The 20841-nt window shown below is 37.8% G+C and overlaps 1 protein-coding gene across 2 annotated transcripts in view; it reads right to left on the bottom strand.

The window, feature by feature from the left end:
- Nucleotides 1–20841, bottom strand: part of AKT3 (AKT serine/threonine kinase 3) — a 132958-nt gene that overhangs the window by 81036 nt on the left and 31081 nt on the right. Inside the window, exon 2 of one of the 2 annotated variants that reach the window (XM_021392382.1) lies at nt 139–214. The exons of the other annotated variant lie outside the window; for it this stretch is intronic. The gene's annotated coding sequence lies outside the window, so the exon portion shown is untranslated. The remainder of the gene's footprint in view (nt 1–138; nt 215–20841) is intronic. 2 annotated transcript variants of the gene reach the window in all.

Genomic DNA, 20841 nt, shown 5'->3' with positions numbered 1-20841 from the left:
TAATTTTCCAAAACATATTTGTGTTAATATTAAAATAACCAAACCATTTTGACATGGTTTTAGTGGACATTTTTCTCCTCTAGAAAATAAACGTTATGATTTTTCTAATTAATAAAAACAAAATGGAAACTGACTTACAACACTGACTTCAAAATCCTTGTGAAAGTCTGTATTGGTGATGTCACAAATTCTGTCACATCTGAGCAGGTATTGTCTGTAGAAGGTTCAGAAATGTCCATTTTAATCAAAACATTTGTTAGAGGTAGTTGTGTATTCTGTTTTTATTGTAATGAATTACAAAGTTCTCTAAAGAATTATGGTTGCAACTCTCTTTAAAAGTAATGAAGTAAAATCTAAGTATCTGAAATATACTATGCATATTGTATCTATAACAGATGTAGAAAATTACGTAAGAGTGAGAGGAAGTCTATACTTTATACTTCCATCAGGCTTTAATAATGATGTTCACATAACACTGATGTAACATTCACATTTCCTCGTTTGCTTAAAACGACCTACAAATTATAACTTCCTCACAGCACAATGCCAGTGATAAAATACTACAAAAGAGGAAATAAAAATGTCTTATGCTTGTGTTTATTCTTAAATTAAACCCTTCAACTTCATTGCACTTTGGAGGAAAACATTTTCTTCCATTTCTCCCCACTGCAAAACACTATCTGCTAAACCATTGTTTTTCTTACATCTGGAGGTTAACAGAGCACGAGTCAAGAAATCCTCATTTAATCAGTCCAAATCCCATGGAAAATTTTAGAGAAAGATTTTTTCCAAAAGATGTGGATATCTGTTCGGCTGGACAAAGCTTATAAGTGTCTGAGAAAAACAACTTCTTCTTTCCCTTCTACCTGTGCAGTCAGGAAACATGGCACCTCCAGAAGTGAGTCCTGCTGCCTAGGGGAAGTGATTCCAACTGTGCAGGTGCCAGAAGAACTCTCAAACATTCACTTTGATATGCAGAGCATAGATATCGTAAGATTCATTTGATAAAAGTTGTCTGTATTCTATAATCATTTATTTATTTTCCCAGTAAAGTTAACAAAATGAAGAAAAATGCTTGCCAAGAAAAGCTTACAGCGAGAAAAACAGATTTAGATACAGAACTTCTTAAAGCATGTTTTAAAATTTCCTATTTCTGACTTCAGAACTGGAACAAATGACAACAGAATAAAGCTATGTTTCTACCTCGTTTTTCAAAGAGAAACAAATCTGATACCAGAATTAGGTATGAGGACATATGGGCAGTCTATCACCTGACTACCAAACAACAGTACTAAAGCTCACACATGTTTGCTAATCCCGAGAGTAAAACACTGCTTTGTCTTCTGGAGGTCGTGCTGCAGATGAGTGCCCGTTATGATGCTGATGCATTTTTCCATGCTTCGCTCCTTGGGGAATCTGAGCTCTCCGTCAGTAGAACAGACACATTTTTCATCTCCTCTGTCCTGAAAGTATTTTTTTTGTTTATTAAGTCTGCATGTAAGAATAGCAAGTATCAGTAGCACAGCCGAAACAGTTTCAACAAAGGACTGTCTTCCAAGTACCTAGAATTTTATACCGCAACAATTTAGTTTTCAGTGACATCTTGATCTTGTACCAACAGATCACAATCTGATAGAGACTGACTGAAATTTAGTGGCATGATTATTGGTAACAGACAGCAAGCCCTCTCCAGACAATCTGAGATGATTAAGGGGAGGGCTGCTTCCCAGGGAATCGGCTGCTCTCTTCTGTACTCTTTATCTCCGTGGGAAGCAGAGGAGGGTGAGCCCAAGTGACCAAAGTAAGTGACAGAAACACTCCAGCCCTCTAGAAGTTCTCACTCTCTCCAAATACAGCTGTTTGCAGATTTCTGAAGTTCCAACAGAACATCTCACAGAAGTTCCCAAGTTGTCTTCTGGTGTGGAGGTTTTGTTGTTGTTGTTGTTGGGTTTGGGTTTTGCTGTCGTCGTTGTTTTTGTTTGTTTTATAACTCCCCCTTCCAACCCCACAGTCTTCAGCAGTTTTCCTTGTCTGATCCACCAGTTGTGCAGCCTCACTAGTCCAACAGGAAAAGGAAAAACAAAAAAAAAAGCAGATGGGGTTGCTGAATGGGGGAGGTAAGAGAGGAGAAGCACAGTGTCCTATCAGATGACTGACCCCAACAGCCTGCAAGTCATATTCTGGCTAAATTCAGCACAAAGTGGCCACAGGGATGTGTTCCAGACAGGCTTTAGCTGAACCTCCCCTGTCATTAGCAGCATACCACTAGATTTGATTAGAAGTAAAAAGAAAACATCCTCTGGTTACTGTTTGCAAAATTGCCCTCTTTCCCTGGCACGCTGGCATCTGTTCAAACACTCTGGTTTCATGGGTAACAGGTAGGGGGCAGCTGTATGTCTATCTGGTGGATTTTACAAGCACCAAAGCACAAGACATACAGCTTCTTCTTGTGGCCTCTGCTTGCAAAACAATGGTTATGCTGCCCAGTTGCATCTTTTACAGACTTTTTTGCTCCGTATGGTGGAAGTGCAGAAACAGTAATACCTGTGCCCTCATCTGAGCAGGAAAGTGGACAGTGGCTTACCTTAGTAGAACAGTAAAGCAGAGCAAGGGAAGTATGTGGACGCTCCACACTCATTGAGAGACCTCTAACTGTCCCTAATATTGAGCACAAAGGTGCTAAACTGGTTTCAACAGCAGTACTCTTTCAAGACATACTATGAAACACACGGGGAACTTCTGTAAACTTATTTTTTAATATAGATACAGTGTATATCAATGGGCACCTCAGCAGAGAGCAACTGGATCGGAATAATATTGTAAAACAGCCCTTAGAAAACTTCCTAACAATTTGAGATTTCATTAGTATTCTGAATTTCTCATGCAAATCAGTATTTGACGTTTTGTGGATTTTACTCATGGTATCATGTATTTCAAGACAAAAAAGAACATCTGATTATTTCAGTCTAACCTCTTCATGAAAATAGCAGGCCACAAAATTTCCCCCTTATGGATATACTGTTGCTGCTTTTTTAAGTGCACATCTTATACACTCTTGTACTGATAGTATCGAGACATATTCTACAGTATTTTTCAGATTTTTCTCATAACCAACATCATCTTGGTTCTGAATACATCTGGATTCAACATTCAGTCATGAGCCACAATTATCCTTACCTCACTGTTAAAGACCTCACTGCCTCATTAAGAGTCTTTCTCAAGGCCAAGCAATCAGAAACCTCTCAACACTCATACTCACTGGTTCTCCCAGTCTTAGGCTCTAAAGCCATTCTCTCCAACACTGAAAAAAATACTATTTTTCTTTGTTTTAATATTAAATATTACAAGACAAACTGGAATGTAACTCTTAATTCCTAGCTTTCAGTGCCAATTCACTTCTCTGTATTTTTACTATGCATCTTGAGAGATACTAAGGAGACTATTTGAGTCAGTTTCTTAGGGACTCTCAGAATTACAACCATTAAATAACAATATTTTCTAACTCAGAGGATTTTGACATTTTTCACCTGGTGGAATCCTAACATTTTCCAGTAGAAACACAGAGTCCTAAACACCAGGAGAGGTATACTGTCCTATACACCTGACAAGTTGGCTAATGTTTTTTTTTTCCAGTAACAATCTGCAGCCTCTTCTGAAGTAGAGGCAGATCCCCCTGGATCTGCAAAGAAGAGGATGGAAACAACCACCACTGCTATTAACTATTTAATATCATGTTGCTTCTCTGCTGGAAGATTGTTCCATTCACCTGTAATCCACTTGAATGCTTCATGAGTAGGTTTAGCACTGGAGTGGAAGAAAGCTAGCCAAATAAATCTCACCTTTAAATATTCAACATCAACAGAAAAAAATCTAAATAAAAATACAGAAAAGAGTCAAAAGAAAAAGGCAAATAAGCAGTGCAAAAGTCAAGATCTTACAAACAGGCTGAAAATGGCTGCCAATATTCAGAGAAAAAAAATTATTTCCCTTTCCTTTTCCCTACCACTAAAAACAGATCTTAATGTCTTAATGAAGAAATTAAAGAGGCTTCTATAGGTAAAAGATCACTATTAAGAGTGAAAAGCTTACCTAAATAAGGATGAAAAGGAAAGACCATAAAATGTCAGGTCAGTGTAAACAAAAAATTAACAGAGCTAGAAAATAATTTGAAAAGCTTCTTGCAAATGATGCTTGTCATCAAAACCAGGAAGCCAGACAAGAAATCACTGGGACTGCTTGATTAAAAAAAAAAAAAAAAAAAAGCACAGAAAGGGATAATAAGGCCACAGCACAGAACCCTATGAATTCTCTGCCTTGGTCTTTATTTCTGAACACACTGGAAAGATACCCAAGCCCAGACCATTCCCAGTAGTAAAAAGGTGAAAGCTAGATTATTGAATATAAACATGTAGGAATTATTAGATGTCAGTAAGTGACCAAGACTGGATGACAGTCAGACAGCTGTGCTGAAATAACTGAAATGTGAAAGCATAGATGTGTTGGCCAAGATGTGCAACCCTTCTTTACAAATGGCCACAGGCTCAGAAGACTGATGGACTGTCAACACAACTCTAAACAAAAAGAGAGTCCAAATGGAATCTCAGGAACTACCTGCAAGTCTGACTCCTGCTTCTGGCAAGTCAACAGAGCCTGTAATAAGTAAGATCACAGGGCACATGAGAAGACATGGATCTGCTGGGAATGAGCCAGCATGGCTGCTGTGAAGGGAAAGCCTGCCTCATCAGCCTGATTGGTTTCAACGAGAGAGGCAATAAACATGAGGGTGAGGGGCATCCAGTAGCCATAATCTGTTTGATAAGGTTCCTCCCCAAACAGAGCTAAAGAAACTACATTATCACAGGAGCAAAAGAGAGGTTTTTATACAGCCTGAAAATTGGCTAAGGAATAAGAAACAAAACATAAGGCTTGAAGGCCACTTTTGAGCATGAGGAATACAGCCAGCAGTTCCCACAGGAATCCACGCTGGGATCATTTTTATTCAACATCCTAATCAAAGATGTGGACATTGCTATGATCCATGAAATCTTAAAGCTTAGAGATGACAGAATGCTGTAGTGGATACTCAAACGCCATGTCAATGGCATGGAAAAAAAAAAAGAGGACCTCACAAAATTGAGCTGGCAAAGGTAACAAATGAACAGGAAGTATGTAAATGTGGGGCATGGTTTAGATTATTTTTTTCCATATACATTACCCCAAAAAATGTATCTTAGAACTGGAAATTAAATTTTAGGAGAGTCCCAGAGTTACTGTTGACAGCTTTATGAAATATTAAGTTCATGTACAAGCAGCAGACAACAACAACAACAACAACAACAAAACCCTGACAAAACACTGGGCATTCTGGACAGGATACTGTGAAGGATGTAATTTTGCTGACATAGAAAACACTGCTGTGCCCACATCTTCATTAACCTGCACATCTCAAGAAGGATGTAGTGTAATTACAACAAATACAGAGAAGGGCAATCAAATTGATCCAGGGGATGCAGCAGCTGCCTTTTCTAAGGATTAAGATCTAGAGGATTAAGAGGCAGAGACTTCTCATTTCAGAGAGGAACAATGTTGAGGGGGTATGACTGAGGTTTACAAAATCACGAAGGCAATACATCAGTGCAGTTGTTGCTCATTCAATACCACAGTAGAAGAGTCAGGGCACCTGGCAAATCTACCAGGAGATACACTGAAAATGTAGAAGAAAACCTTTCATGGAAACAATTTTTATAAAAATCTACATCTGAAACTTACGGCCACAGAGCCAGATTGCATTGGTGGGTTCAAGAAGAATTTACATTCATGGACAATAGGCTCATAAATGGATACTAGGCCGAAGAAACAGAGATCAAACATCAAACATTACTAATACAACAGTTTCAGACACTGGGAAAATGCAAGAATGAATGGCAAGAAAATGGCTAAGTTTGCAACCTCCTCCTAATAGCATCTCCTCTGCCACTGCTGCAGACAGGTTACTGGGCTAGATGGGCCACTGGTATGACTCAGACATAGTATGACTATTTCCTATTTTATGCTTACTCTCTGCTGTAATATAAATAGCAGATTACATTATCCCTTTCTCTTTTCTTACTTAACCTCAGTAATTACAGTTCATTCAACCGATACTCATAGGTCACATTCTCTAAGTCACTGGTCACTCTCGCTGCTGGTCTCTATTATAGTCTTTATGATCTTGAACTGCAGCACCCAGAAATGGATGCTACTGGCAACTGAGATTTGAAGTGCTCAGTGGAGCGGATTGGAGTGGATGCATCTTACAGATTCCGAAACTGTTTATATATGCTTGTGTGTCTTCTTAAGAACAATGAGATGTAATTAATATCCAGACTATCATCCACGCTACCTACTGGCACCTCTTCTTTCTAAAGAGTTACTTACCTTGGCACTTATTCTCCATTCATTTTTTTGTGAAGTTGATCATTCTAGTGTTCAATTCAAACTTCCTCCTTCGAATAGACTCCGACTCTTCAGACACTACATCTCTATGTTACTAATACCATTCTGAATTCTAATCCTATCCTCCAACAACCCCGCAGTCCCCTTCACCTTGGAGACACCTGAAAACATCAGTAACTATTCTCCATTAAGCGCCTCAGCAATGACAGTATTACCTAGGCAGAACATACAACAGGGCCTCCCAGAGTTCTAACCCACATTTACTTACATTTTAATAGAGAACATTTAAAAAGTACTCAGCACAGTGGGTTGTTTTGTTCGGTTTTTTTTTTTGTTTTTTTGTTTTTTACAAATTTTACTGTTAGAAACAAACCTCACACTTGTTTCAATGAATGTATGCATCTTTTGTTTCCTTACAAAAGTGTTCTTTTCACAGAGTATTAGAAGCCTAACTAAATCCAAGATATGGCATCCAAAGCTTACTACCTTCTCAGTAAAAGGAAATTTGATTAGTTTTACGCAATTCAACCTTGCCAAATACACAGTGACTCATCTCATTATTTCCTAGATGTTTGTAAATAGTCTACTTCTTCTAGTATTTTCTCTTCAGTTAAATTGATGTTAAGCATTTTGCCATATTAAAACACATGTTGTTTGAACATAAAAAACGTAAGAACCAATCCAGATAATTTTCTCAGTTATATAGCGTATTACAGTCTATGTTACCTCTAAATGTTACCTCTAAATGTTATCACCAATTATTTGATGTTTGTTTTCTGAAACACTGAACCTGTCAAATAGAGCCAAACATAAAACTGATCACTGCAGAATAGGAGTATCACAATGTACCTTCATCTCTCACATTTTCAGACAAACCTTACACTCTTACTTTGGGAAGAATCATAGAATCCTTAGGGTTGGAAGGGACCTTTAAAGGCCATCTAGTCCAACTCCCCTGCAATGAACAGGGGCAAAGAAAGTCAGTTATACAAAAATACTAAGGTAAAAAAAAAAAAAAGAATCCAGCTTAGTCTCACAGAATTATGAAGGAAGAAAAAAGGAATCCAGTCCAGTTTCAAAAGAGGTAAAGTATTTACCAGAGATGTTATACCTTTGTATACTAGAGGCCACAGGACTGATCTTTGACTCTGACATGAACACAACACAGTAAGAGCGTTCCAGAATAATGGCATAATTAACTCAAAATGTCCACTGCAAATATAAAAGAACAACACCTTCAAATATTCAACAAATAGCACCTTGCCACAACTATTGTTATCTGCTGCTGCCAATCAGTATTGTTATGGTTGTACAAAGACTCCAGTGCACCAGACTGTCGCTAATTATGTATATTCAAGTGATTAGCAAGCACTTGTTGCCTCGTTCACACCACCCTCCAAACAGCAGCCTTTGAGAGTAGAATAGACTGCAAATTTATTGAGAGAACACTGTTAATCCTTTGGGGAGAATGTAAATGTAAACAGGACTACTCTACATCAAGGTGCTTTGACAACAAAAATCATCTGCATAAACACATGCTCAACAACAAACAGGTGTTCTATTTCACAACTAGCGCCTATTTGATGCTTTCAAGTAAGCATTATGCACAAACTGTTAGAAGTACTTTGAAACCAGCTGCAATTACTATAATTAGCTGTTTTCCTACACTTTGTGTTTTTTTTTCCTGTACCTGTTTGGTATTGTGTTGGCTGCAATCTGTAAACTCAAGTGAAACTAAGGCTCTCGCCTCTTCTTTAAAGATTACTAACCTTTCAGTTCAGCAGGAACTATGATAACTTCATACTTATCATTAAAGTTCCACCAGTTATAAGATGATGTTTGCATAAAATAACTTCACAGTCCTACAAATGTCAGGTCACTCGTAACAGTCACCACGGATAGGAAAACAAAGACAACTGCCAAAATAGCACCATAAAAATAGTAAGCATTCAGTGCTCAGGATTTCCCTTTTTAACAGAAATGTCCCCAGAAACTAGCAACATTTATTTTTAATAACAATATCTCCACTTCTGGTTGTATCAGACAATGGGTGGTGAGAACTCTTGCTTGTAGACTGCAACTCCTTCTAACACGCTCCAAGTGAATGTTTAAAATAATTATTTGGACAGAAATCACGAGCTTCCTTTTCTTTAATGAGTACAAAATTTAAAGTACTTACATGCATTTTGTATAATTATTTAAATCATTTATCCAAGTGTCTGATCATTCCTTCCTCAGCCTCTGATGGTATCCACAGTTCTGCTTTTCAGCAGTTCCAAATGCTCTGCCACAGTGATGCATTTCTACAGGTAAGTTCAACATAAGCAATGTTTAAGTCTAGCAGCCTTGTCTCCAAAGTCAAATTCTAATGCGCTAATTTCATGAGCTTGGCTGTGCCACCTATAGATAGCTAAAATCTGATCCTCCTACCCTATGATTTGCCAGATTTTAATGACTGAACTGAGTAATTCCATATTCAGCATCTGCTGAGGGATGATTTTTTTTCACAAATGAAAAGCTTAGCAAGCAAAGACTGGGACTGCCCAGGGAGTAAGAACACAGCTGGGAAGAAGGGCTAAAGATGATAAATACATAGTAGTAGGATAAGGACAGGCTATAGGCAATGGAGTGGAGACTCTTTCCCCTTGAGCGCAACAGGAAAATCTGTGATTAGAGTACAGCACCTTTCCAAGACTGACACAGTCTTCTGTTGACAAGCTAATGTGACATCCTCCACCAATAGCAAAAGGTCCCTGAGGTCCCTCTAATGCTTCTCCATCTGTCACAATGGGATTTTATTTCAGAGGGATATCCACAATCGGTGATCTACAGAGTTCTATAATTTTTTTACAACGTCCACTATTTTCATTCCACCAATATCTGCTCATTTGGAAATGATAGCTTCAGTTCTGTTGGGCCAGTGAAGTAATACACACTGTATTCACAGCAGTTATTCCCTAAGAGACTAAAGGAATGAGTAAAGATACTAATAAAAGTTGCAGTATAACAAGACCTCCCATAAAAATGCAGAGAGCATCATATATCTAGAAAATTTCAGGCAAACCTAATTTTTGGGCTTCCTCCAGAGGGAAACCATCCCTTGAGTAGCCCAATCACAGGATGATAAACCAACTGATGCTCATTTTCTCCATTAGCTCACATTGCATCGGTGTACATAGTGAACCCAGTAGTTTCAAGTGTACAACCAATGCCCACAATGACTTTTTTTCTGCTCTTTCTTCCTTTAACAGAAAAATGTAGTTAAACTACTGAAATTAATAAGTCACCAGATCACCAGCCTGTACATCTAAAGATGAAGAAATACCAGATTTAGATGTATCTTAAGCTTCCAGTGTACATTAACAGCCGTATGTTCGAGAATGCAATCTTGTGTGAGAGTAATCTTTATGACTTGTATTCCTAGCTTTTACACTGCAATCCCAAACCAGATTTTACAATACAGTCGCACCTAGCCACTGAAAAAATGCAACCACTCCATAGCATCAATCATTCCTTCGACCCACTGTAAGATAATTCTAGGAGCTAATCAGAAGAAAGCAAACAGTCTTTTTGATACAAGCTGTATTTTTCTGCAGTTTAGTACCCTTCACCAACACTGCTCAATTAGATTAACACTGCTGGGAGAGCAAATGATGCAGCAGAAATGCACATGCAAAGGTTGCAGTGTACCCCATTCTCCCTGCTTCTAGAGAGGAACAGACATTTATTATCTCCATCATAATCTCTCTGTCTCAGCACATGAACAGATATACGATAGTATAACATAGTCCATTTTACTTCAAAATCTGAAGAGTTAAGAGCTAGTAATTTGTTGCAGAATTTCTGAAGGGAACAGTAACTTCTACTGTCATCACATGAAGGGTGGAAAGAGGGGAATGAACAGCTGTGAGAGGCTTAAACAGCTCCAGCTAGATATACAAATCTGGTTCAGTTATTCTATTGTCAAATAAGTCGGCTATATGCTAAACAGAAAATACAATGACAATGGCATTTACTACTTGTTCATATCATCACCACCATACACAAAGTTAAAAGCAGACATATCCAGTTTTGTTTGTTTGCCTACTACTCTAGGTTAGACATAAAAGGAAATAATTAGGAGAAATACTATACTGAATCCAGACATAAAGAGGAGCATAGAGCCTGGTATCCTACTTGGACACACAAGCATATATTGCTTCTGTGTTTCAAGTGAAAATCTCTTAGAGAGAAAAAGAATAGTACAAAATGGAAAGTTTATTTGGATACCACTATCAATCAGCATTTGCACATTGTTTGATATTGAAGCTGCACAAACTAGCAGCATCCTGAAAAATGTACACGTATGCTTGCATTCACTTTAATACAGAATATATATAAGTATGCATATGAGATCAGTATGAAGGAAACACTTTGAAACCACAAGTTTTGAATGAATCAATCAAAAAATGAAGATACTCATCAGCCACAGCTTCCGAATAAGCAAGAAACATGTAAGTCACTTCGAAAGTAATGCCTCCTACTTGTTTCCATGGAAACTACAACAGATGCAAAGAACAAAATAACACTAGTTGATAGAGAAAACTCTCAGCTACAAAACACTATTTTTCAACATAGTCACTATCATTAGCTGTGCATTTTTGCCAGCTATGAAAATGACCAGCAAAAGTGACCCACTGCCATTGTTGCACCACCACCTCAGTGCGCTCACATCCACTGATTGGCCTCCAACAACATTCAGCAAGTATCAATGGATGCCCATGGGTGCATTTTTTCTGCAACGAGCAATTCAGTCCCACACCTTAGCTTCATACACACTCAGACATGGTTTTGTCAGACTGCCCCACTGCTGCCATCTGCACATGGCAACAAAATGTAATGAAATACTGGTGGGAAGGTTCAACCTCTACTGCCATACCACCACCATCTGCCTCTGACATCATGGGCTGACATAATAAAACAGGAGGCATTACTTTCAGAGCAGCCCTCATATAATTTAGACACTAGATCATTTTAAGATTTCTAGCAGTACAGTTAACATTAATTTACTGGTTTTCATAACACTCTAATCTTAAAACCCCTTTTTCCATGAACACTGCATCCAGATTTTTCATTTTTTGCATGTGTTCTAATGAAAGGTGAGATGGACTGGCAACCAGGAACAATGAATCATCCAGCCACTAAGTAGGACTGCTCTACAAACAACAAACTGAATAGAATACAACTAGAGGAATAGGATTAGTGGCTGGCTACTTGGCAAGCCCTAGTAGCTGTAGGAGATTTGGGTCATGACTACTGCCAACATGTTTTGGGCATGATTGCTGATACTGTTATGATTCTGCTGTCAATGGTTCAGACCTCCCAAACTGATCTTCCATTATCTTTTCCTCCTATTCAGTGACCTGCTGTGATGGGTAAAACACTGCTTAGGCCACCTAGAAAGCATAATTCAGTATCTTGCAATTTAGTATTTTCCTAGGTAAGAAATTAAATTAGTGGTGTAAAAGTATTTCCATGAAGATGGCATCCTTCCCTGGAGACCAAGCTTCTGGAAAGAGCACACTCCCCCTTGCAAAAGCTTGTGCTTTAAGTTGTGTTCTCTGGATGCCTCTGTAATCTATTCCTGCAAATTTTCTAAAAAAAAAAAAAAAAAAAAAAAAAAAAAAAAAAAAAAAGATCATACCCTCACAGAAAACATATCTACACTTCAAAATCCTTCAGCAGACTGGGTACTCTGCTGATTTGCTATTTAACAAATAAGCAATGTGTAGCGGTTGCAACAGTATTTGAAACAGGTGAGACAGCACTACTTGCTCAAATGTTTAAAAAGATGTACACTTTCCAAAGCACTTTGTTAAACAGGGCCATATTATAACTAAAATAATACAACACATTTAGAACTAAGGCTGACTAAGCAAAATTGCTTATGCCAAAATATCCACAGCAGAGCTCACACACCATAATGGACAGTGGAGCCCCCTATGTTTTTAAGCAGCCTTTGTGGTACTAGCTTTCACAACTCCATTGCAGTGTAAAGCTGTTGCTGCTCTTTATATCCTATTCCCAGAGGGAAAGCCCATAAGTTTCTCAGCGCAGCGCCCAAACCTGATGTCATGCTGATGTGGCAGGAGGAGAACACTAAGTACTGGGAAGTGTCAAACCCTCTCGCTGTGCAAGAGAATCCGCATGTGGATGCAGGTTTAAGTCTGGACATAGACCAGAAAGATTCTATACTACAATTTCACTCTGGGAAGCTGTTGTAGTAATAAGTGGAACATCCACTTCTGTTACATGCAATGTTTCAAATGTAAACATTAACTCTACTGCTGAATTCCCAGCTTACTCTAGTATAAATACACAGAGTAAGAAATACAAATAGCTGACCTCCGTAAAGCTAACAAATCTCTAAGCGTTGACTCCCAAACACTTTCAGTTAATTCCCTTCTCCTCTTCCACAAAATACCTTTGGAGTGACATCACTACAGCTTTAAACAGCAAACTACATTTATGACCCTGAGAAGTTAAACAGACGGAGGAACCAATGAATGAGATCATCTGAAACGGTGTGTGGAAGGGGGGGTGTTTCTTTTCACAAATTACCCCCACTTTTTATTTTTTTTTTAATTTTTACTTTAAAAAACATTTGCATCCTAAAGCTTTTTTCAGTCTCTCCATTATATAATAGTTCTTTAGGAAACCGCCAGCTACCCTGACAACTGAGATGCTTTGCCAGAGCGGCTTTGTCTAAATCCTAAAGTAGTACTTGGCTATGCATTGAGCCCAGTGGCTGCCTGTGATGTGAATGCCAATGAGGAGCACTGCCCCTCTTGTCTGACAAGTCAGAGACTTAAAGGTCTATTTGAGGTCAGCAAACTGTCTGGATTACTTTGGTACGCTTATGAGACAAAAACACAGCCAACACATCCTTTCCTTCCAGTGCTACAGTGGGCAAAAAGCGTTTAATGTGCAACTGTCATTACACTGTATTTTCAGCAGAAAAAAATACATATTCTTCGTGTTTTATTTTGGCTTGGTTGGGCATCTTACTCAAACTCTCCGGATCATTCAACCCCCTAGTGGACAGGTAGGAATTAAGACTGATTTACTTGTACCTTAAAAATCAACCAAATAAACATATCTAAAAATTCAAGCAACAAGACTACCAACAATTAATACTGACATACAGAACGTATACAGTTCAATACATGTACTCTAACTCTAGTGTACTGGCTTTATATCATTTGATTTCTAGCTTTCCACAGAGTCCCCATTCAAACATGTCCTATTTGCACACTTAAAAGTACTATTTTTATTTTTACTTTTGCAAATCATTAGAAATATTTAAGCAGGCCAAAACTTGCCAAAATATCTCTTTGCTCAAATTTGTTATAAACATCTTGAAATTTCTATTTTGAGAAAACAGATCTTTTAAGATGGCAATGGGTACATAACCCATCAACATCAGTTAAGAGGAGGCAGCAAATTCCAAACTTTTATATCATTTCTACTTTTGGTGGCAGAGAGATAGTTATCTGCTAGTTGCACAAAATGTTAGCTCATTCTCTTACTATTGCCTTTGATGTAAACAGTGAAATCTTATTTTGGTTTTTGTGGTTTTTGGTGTTGTTTTTTTTAACATCTAAAATGCGTGCAAACCTTTTTTTTAAATACGTTAATACCATGATTTGAGAATTTTCTAATCAAAGAAACTGGACTGTTCACACTTCTAACCCCAGAAGGAATGGATGCCTTGACTTCTAGGATAATGAAAACTGAAGACAACTACATTTCACGTCAGATTCTAATATTTTCATATATTTTTTACTGGAATTCTGCGTTACAGTGTTTTTATTATGCAGAACTACAAGAAATGAGGTGATGGAAAACTGCAGTGTAACCTACTGATTTTCAGAAGAATTCTGATTTTTGACATTACAGTTCAAAAATAACTGAAAAAAGCATAAAGTTGCTCATTAACTTGTCAGACAAAACTACAAACTGAAGAAGAAACAAGTAGTATATAGCTTTGCTAAAACCAAGCTTAAATCTCCCACTGAGAAAGGCTGCTATTGTGTTTTGTAACTTGCACACTATTTCCTGTATAGCTACATTAAGAAAAGAACTTTTGGTGATATATTTTTGGCATATGATCTTGAGGGGGAGGTTGCCTTTTCACTTTATATTATCTACACTAATTCAATCATTCTGGATGTTACTGTGAGCAGAGAAAACTGTTATGGAGTAACAGGTAACAAAACAATATTCCCAAATCTTCCTCCCAACTTCTCAGTCAGGTTCCCAGTACTTTTATCACAAACGTCTTCATAGCTAGTGTGTCTCACACCAGTAAGTCCCTCTTGGCAGGCTCTAGCTTTGACACAACACATCCTCAATTTCCATTCCGTCTTCCACATTCTGAGGTTGCTGAGGTCTCATAGAAAGCTTCCTTCCTAGTGAAGTGCTGATCTTGCAAAATCAGTCTTGAACAAAGAAGCTTAGATCTCAAAGAACAGAAAATGAAATTTAATTACCATTAATGTCAATTGTGGCTTGAGGCCAAAAGACCAAATTTTCATTATGTAAAACCTACCGTGAATAAGTAGTGAATAAGTATGATGATCCTCCAAAGTGATGAAGAAGGCCTTGAGTGACCATGGAAAAAAAAAATAACCTTTTTCACAACCTTATAAAGAACAGGAATAAGTTAATGAAAAAAGAATAAAGTCAATAAACCCTCCATCAATTTGTGACCTCAAGTATTCTAAGTCTTCAATTGCCCTTCCAGTACTGCTGAAAGGCACCCACTTGACACCCCTCCCATAGCAGCGTGCACCTCCAGGCTGACATTCAGCTGATGAATCGCTGGCTGTTAGGCACTGGAAGACGTGTGTCCAGAAGAACAAATTCAAAGCTTTCCCCACAGTTTGAGGCAATCACTTCAATTCCCCAGTGCTCTTGTCTTAGGAGGATTCCCCATGATATTCAGATTAGTGAATTCTCAAAGTCTACCAGTTTCTGTTTGTTAAACCAGGACTGCAAAAGTAATTCATCTTATCAGCTGCTTGCTTGCTGGCTGGTATCAGAAGCAGTCCTATGTTAAGTGAAACCTATTAAGAAAAATACCACAACAAAATAACTGTCCAATTAGATTTACCTCTTTTGTCTTCTCTCCTAGAGTCCATGCAACATCATAATGGTCACGGAGGAGATAATTTTAAATATTAACTGCACTTAGAACACTCTCAGTATGTGGCTGCAACCTTCATATACACAGCAGATGATATCATTGTGCTCAGCATTACACAACAGAAGCAGGAACATACAACTGTTGCAGATGGATGCTGACTAGCAAAATATCATCTGATATCTGAAATACAGGGAGGCCATGCAAGCTGACAAGTCCCACAGTTAAGAGTAGATCTTACTTTTTTCATATTTTTTTCTTTAGGTTTTTTATTTATTTGGGGATATCTATCATACAATAAATATTTACAGATTGAGCACAGAGGAGTATCAGTTTGCAATGTGGGCACATAAATTATATAGCTAAATGACTTTATTTAGGGAATTTAATCAGTCACTTAGGAAATGACAAACCAAATATAGTTTCTCAAACTTTTTTTTTTGTTTACCTCCTCAGTTCTCCAGTCTGTATCAGCCTGTAATTTTATTTCAAGTGTTGTTCTTATACTCCAGTCTCCCTTTACTCACTGTACTTTCAGTACAATAAAAATCAAACCTGAACTCATTCAAGTCTACAAACTTGAGAGACCATGTAGTCAAAATTCTGGAATATTAAAAAGCCAATGTGCCATGTTTTCTTCCAACATGAAAAAAAAATAAATTACAAGACTTTTTAAAACACTATCATAAAGAAAGGGAAAATGCTGGACACAATGAATAAGAACGAGGCATCACTCAGCTTTTGGGTTCATAACTGAATCACCTTCCTTATCTGTTGCTAAAAGCTCTAGAGACAGCAAGCAAAAAAAATGGGAAAGTACAAACCAGAACAGATTGTCTACTATCAGAGATGGGATATGAATTAGGCTTACCATGGGTGCTATTCTTACTTCCTTCTTAACCTACAGGTTATTTCTGTAGATCTAACCAAACTGAATCGATGATATGTTCCTGAATTAGTTCATTCATGCACGTTTCAGAACTGTGGCTGAAACAAGATTTAGTCTGGAGTTCAATGGTTTGTGTTTGCTTCTATACAGGGTTCTTCTATTCAATATTAAGTTAGACAGCCTTTCTCAAATTCTGATCCCCACCAACACGAAGACATCTAAAACCTTCAGACAGCAAGACAAAGACTCTCAAAAATGAGAACTATGGTGTCTTTTGATACTTTTGGATACCAGTGCTGAAACCGTAAGTGCTGTGTATTTCAAGAACAGGGATAGATGGGCAACAGGTGAATGGTTGCTCAGCTACACTCAAACCCTGTTTGCTTCAACCTTAAATTTTAGAATTAAATCAGGTGCCTAACTTTCACATTTGTTATATCAAGTTAGCACTGAGACCAAATATCCTGGTATACAGTATAATCTACAGATGAGATGAATTTCAGTATCTGACCAGTTCAAGAGCATCATGGCAAAAAACATTTTCATATAAAGTGGGGAGAAATGGGGGGAGAGAATAAAGCCACTGATATTTTTAGCATTGAGAAAGAACCTCTGCAACTTTATTTGATTAATGACTAATTCTCTATCCATAGAGTACCAGTATAAATATTACCATCTTCATAAACAAATGTGAGCACAGTTATAATTAGTGATATAAAGCCCCTTCCAGATTTCTAGGTCATGTTCCATTTTCAGAGTTCTCGACTTCATCTTCATAAAAAGAGGGATCATTATTTGAGAAACTCCCAATCAGTTCAAATCAGGGACTGACCTGTTGCCGTGTGAAGGCAACCCTGCATATTTACCCTTGCACGCCGAGACCAAAACCCTGGTCCAGGCAAATCACTGCGTATAGGCACCAATATGGTGAACAGAAAAATGGCATTTATTGTAACTTTACAACATCTTATATAGCCTCATTAACTTTATCTATGCCCACTAACAGAGCAGGGGAGGTCCTGCCACGTCACATCCCGAATGCTTCACTTATCACCTACTACACTGACCCCAAGAAAGGATGTTCATCATCTTAACTCTGAAGTACAGGATCATTAAAATAACCGAAAGGAAACAGTCTGATCATTTAAACAAATGTTAAAGAATCCAGCAAAATAATGCAAAAGAGGTTAGTCACATTTTACATCTAAACAAATACTTGCAGTGGAACTTTGAGCATAGCGAGACCAAAAAAATTTTACAAAAAAAAAATTTTGAGAAGCAGGTTTGAGGTCTGAGGCAACTAAGCACTTGAATAGAACATGGTTCCACTGGGATTAAAGTGAATACACAAGTATGTTAAATGGCACTTCCCTACTAAGCACACTGATCAAGCATATACAATCACTTCAAGGCACCTCCTTCCAAACCTTTAAGCCTGATTTTTTTTTTTGTTTTAACTTCATGCTATTATTCTTCCATTAATAGAATGAGTTGAGAAAAGGAAGTAACAACACTGCTGCCACATACATACAGTCTTGCTAGACTTCATAGATCAAGAGTACAAGCTCTCTTTTTGTACTTGCATAATTAAAAATCCCAAGTGATATCCATCATTCTCTGGTCATCCAGACTGCAGATTTCAAGGGTGCTAAACAAGATGCTGGACACACTTCTCCCCTGTGTGCTGATTACCTACAGTAACTGTCATACCTTACACATGTTATTTTGACAGACAAACAAGTCTGGACTTCTTGAGTACGCAAGAAGAAACCACTACCCCATTACTCTGCTCAATTAACATTAGAAATAATTTTCCAAAACCATACTTGGTAAACAATTTTATGACTCTGATTTGTCAAAATCAAGATAATTGCATTCAAAACTGAAATGTAAGTATACAATTACGGATGTATTCATTCTCTTATTTAAACATATGTATGTTCTAAATACTCTTTGAACATCATATTGAATTATCTATAGTACTTCTGTCAAATAAATGAAATACTCATATTTAGTTTATATACACTTAACTTATAAGTCTTGCATCTGCCTTTTTAAACAGTTTTTCCTCATAATGTAAATCGTTTCATTTAAATTCAAGGAAGAATATGTCAACATTGTTCAGCCTCTCTCCTTTCCTCCTTATCAGTGTAACTGCCATCAAAAGTCTGGGAGCACTAAAGAACAGCATCACCATATTCAAAGCACAAGAAAGCAAAGACAGGCGCAGGGCTGTCACCACCTCCTTGAGCAGGAGGAACCTCGGCCTCCCAAGCCAGTTCCCACTGTACCTGGAGGCAGTCTGCCCACTGATTTAGCTGAATGTGAATACAAGATGGAACGCGTTGAAGCAAGGAAGTTATTTCTCAGGGAATTAGGGGAAGCTACACTGGTTCTGCTGTTACACAAAAACATTATAGTAATCCTTCTGCTGAAAAGCTCTAGTTACTAGGTTTTGAAATCTGACTTGGAACTTGCCATTTGGCAGGGGATTCACCTGGCGTCAGACATGTCTGTAGGAAGAGCCACCCTAATCTGCAGAGTATTTACAAATAAATAAATAAATCACTTCACAGCTGCTAAGACAAGACTTGTTATGTCTGGCAGCCCAATTCTCCAAAGGCTTGTTACGCAGACCATTTTCTCTGCGCCCATGCAGGGACTGACCAGGTCATTTCCTGCAATTGCTCCTTCTGACAATCAATTTTCTGCAACAGTGCCAGGCAACTAAATGAGAGCACAGACACTCACTCTTGCTTGAGCTTCAAACATTACCTTTAATGATGTCCAGGTAGCATAAAGATTAAGGAAGCAGTCCAAATGGAGTAATTCAAGTTGGGACAAATTCATTGCACAACTCTGAAGGTAATGGGGCAGCAGGAGATAAAACGCCCAAGATGGGCAGAGTGGGCAGGTGGCTGGCTGGAAAGTTGAGCTGAGTGAAATTCAAACCAGAGACAGAAATAAAGGAGCAGGAGCTGGCACTCCCATAGTCTGAGAAAACAAAGAGAAAGAAGAGGGCCAGTTCTGGAGGGTATGAGAGCAAATGAATAGCAGCAGGGCAATCAAGAGGAGAGCATGAATACAGAAGGAAAGGGGATGTGGGATTAAGTAGCAGGGGAAAGAGAAGTGAATGACAAGGTCAGAAAGCACATTTTCCAAAAAGAGCTGAACTTAGGGGTCCTGAGTTTTCACATTCTTCTGTCAGTAAATAGCTGTGAAAACTGCTGGAAGTAGCGTTCATCCCCCTCTAGTAGGTAGCTGATATTACAGAGAAGAGCTTGTTACAGCTACCAATTACATATTTCAAGTGCAAATGCCTGTTCTAACACAAACTGAGAAATGCTATAACTCCGTGTGATAGAATTACATTTCAGTCTGCTTTTACATAGGAAATCACATCCAAAGCAAGCTCCTTTAAAAGGCTAACCCATTACAAAGTGAAGGACTCAACAATTCCAAAAAATACCCAAACTAAAGCTGTCTAAGCAGGATTCATTTCAGGTACGTACACCTCAGCAGGGGATCCCTGCTTCTGTCGCTGAGCAAGAAGCTGCTTGTATTTCCTCTATTTTTCTTTACTTAAAAGTTTGACCCCAACTCCATTTCATATTCTCCATTCAAATTCTCAAACTCTGAATTTAAGAATCATTATACACACTTATGTATTAAGAAGCCTACCTTGTATACATATTAAGTTTAGAGCCTTAACGTTATATGTATATGTTTGACAGCAAGTCTTCCATATTACATTATTATTTACATACATTTTAATTCATGTTTCTATTTCAAAGAGTAACTGTCGGTACACTGTTTTTTTCTTGCATTTCTGTATCTACAGATCTCAGATGGAAAAACAAAAACAAAACCAACAACAACAAAAAAATGGCAATTACAATATAACAGTATTCACTGACAGTATCAAATAACTGAGAAATGTAAAACAACAGGAAGAGCTCCAGCTCATGCATCATCTAAAATACATGAGTGTATCTTTCACAGAGTTGAGCTGCTGAGGTAAACCTACAAAGAAAATGGGGAATTTCCTTTTCTTATTTCATGCAGCTCAGTATTTTTTTCCACAGGTAGCAAAGAGTTGGAATATGAAGTTTTCTTTAAATTTTGTAGAAGTACAGTACAGAACTTGTAAACATTTATCACATTTCTCCCCCAGCCCCAAGAAAAGGCCCCAAACCACAGAAAAATGATAAACACATCTTTTCCTCAATGAAAAATGTCATATGCCAAATGTGAATGTTTGGAATTATTTCAATACTGAAAGCAGAAAGATCGATTTAAAGAGAAAACAAACAAAGGAATACAAAAATGATGC

This window comes from Numida meleagris, chromosome 3, assembly GCF_002078875.1.
Source record: "Numida meleagris isolate 19003 breed g44 Domestic line chromosome 3, NumMel1.0, whole genome shotgun sequence".
Lineage (NCBI taxonomy): Eukaryota > Metazoa > Chordata > Aves > Galliformes > Numididae > Numida > Numida meleagris.
The sequence above is the reverse complement of the archived record's forward strand: the minus strand, read 5'-3'. Positions and strand labels throughout refer to the sequence as shown.